This window comes from Mus caroli, chromosome 6 (genome assembly GCF_900094665.2).
Source record: "Mus caroli chromosome 6, CAROLI_EIJ_v1.1, whole genome shotgun sequence".
In the NCBI taxonomy this organism is placed as follows: Eukaryota; Metazoa; Chordata; class Mammalia; order Rodentia; family Muridae; genus Mus; species Mus caroli.
Genome location: NC_034575.1, coordinates 142597461 through 142599441, shown reverse-complemented (window position 1 = coordinate 142599441; position 1981 = coordinate 142597461). Strand labels below are relative to the sequence as shown.

The following is a 1981-nucleotide window of genomic DNA, read 5'->3' as shown; positions in this document are numbered from 1 at the left end:
GCTGAGGCCATGAAGGCAATACTAATTCAAAGCAATGCTCGGAGAGAATTCCCTTCCTTCCCCACCTTGGTGGTTTGTTAGAATCTCTGGTAATTGATCAGATCTTCATTTTCTTTGATCTTTGAACATACTTGTTTCAATTCATGACTCATAAGACCTCAAATAAGCATACGCAATAAGGTTTTGAGGTGAGATCTGTAATCTGCCCAGTGACAGAGGAATGGTGTGTACCTCACCCAAAGCACATCCAAAATGGCTCAGTGCCAGAAACAGCTCTGTGTGGAAGGTGGAGTTATTCACAAGCTAGGAGCAGGGCCCTATGATGCCTTCTGTTTTGGTTAAAATGCAATTTGGCTAACTAGTTCAGTTATTGTTGCAGAATTGCTTTTCAGAAATATATTAATTTATCTATCTGTGTGAGGAGTTTATGGACACCTCATGCATGTAGTACCCTCAGATGCCACAAGAGGGCATTGCATCTCCTGGAATTGGAGATACAGGTGGTTGTGCGCAGCCACGTGGGTGCTGGGAACTGGACTTGGGTTTTCTGAAAGAGCAGTAACTGCTCTTCATCCTTGAGCCATCTGCCTAGCCTTTAAGAGTTGCTTTTAAGAAGGATTTTAAACAACTTTAATTTTTGCATTTCAACCTTGATCAAGTGGTGAAATAAAATCCTCAATAAAACACGAAATTCTTAAAAAATTTAACAATGGTTTCTTTAAAAAAAAATTCAAGAGGATAGTAAGACACTCAGTTTATTCATCAAATCAAACTTGGTGTACAGCGATAAGGAGTATGACAAAAGCCCTTTCTCTCTTAAAATGGTGAAACCAAGCCAGAATTCCCTGCAGCAATATGAGTCCAGTTTTGGAATGTTTACATTTTGGTGGAAGAGGGTAATCACCTTTTGCCAGGTTTTTAGAGGGCCTCAGTATTTGCCAGTAGATGTGGTAGAGCCTCTTGGTAATAAAAGTAGAAGAAACTAAGTGTTTAACATTTGTTATTATACAATTCTTTAGGCTATCCTGTTTTCATTAAATGCTCTTGATGCTACCTGAAAAATACTCACTGCTAAGATTTGATCAAAAGGTTAGCTTAGTTTGTCCCCAGAGGCACTGCTGGTGTGGCTGCGGTGACACCTATGTATGTAGGTGGCAGATGAACTGATGTAGGTGGCAGAGAACTGAGAGGCCATGTCCTCACTCAGTGCTCTGACCTATGAACATCCCTGAAAACAGTGAGCCTGAGATGACCAGCAGTCATCTGGCACTATGCAGACCCAAACAGGCTCCCAGGACAGGGAGTTAGTGGGAGGGTAGAAGAACCTCACCTGGGACTGAAGGCCTTTGGCAGGAGTGAACTGGGACAGATGCCCTCCACCCTAACCCTCCCCACACTGCATGGGACCATGTGGGTGGCCTGGTCAAGGAGCAAGCCTGAGATGACCACCTGACCAATGCCAGGGGGCCCAGACAGGGAGCTAGCCTAAGATAACCATCAGTCTGGCCCCATGCAGGCCTGAGAGGTGGACATACCATGCCCAAGATGACCCCTGCTCAGTACCATAGCATGAGCAGGCATAGCACTCTTTTTTGTTTGTTTGTTTGTTTTGTTTTGTTTTTTAAAGATTTATTTATTTATTANATGTAAGTACACTGTAGCTGTCTTCAGACACTCCAGAAGAGGGCGCCAGATCTTGTTACGGATGGGTGTGAGCCACCATGTGGTTGCTGGGATTTGAACTCTGGACCTTCGGAAGAGCAGTTGGGTGCTCTTACCCACTGAGCCATCTCACCAGCCCGGCATAGCACTCTTGAGACCACTTCTGAAATGACCCAGACACTCAGAGACCCCAGGTCCCACTAAGAGAAGCAAGTAAGTGCTGAGGAAATGGATGAGAGAAAAACAGAAGGATGTGGGCACAATGAAGAGAGGCAGAACTGGAGACTCCTGGGTAGGGAGGAACAATCTGATGTGAGTA

General features: G+C 44.6%; 1 pseudogene; it reads left to right on the top strand.

Annotated features, from left to right (window-relative positions):
* The first annotated feature begins 1099 nt into the window (after positions 1–1099).
* LOC115031433 lies at positions 1100–1251 on the top strand (annotated as a pseudogene).
* The last annotated feature ends 730 nt before the right edge of the window (positions 1252–1981 follow it).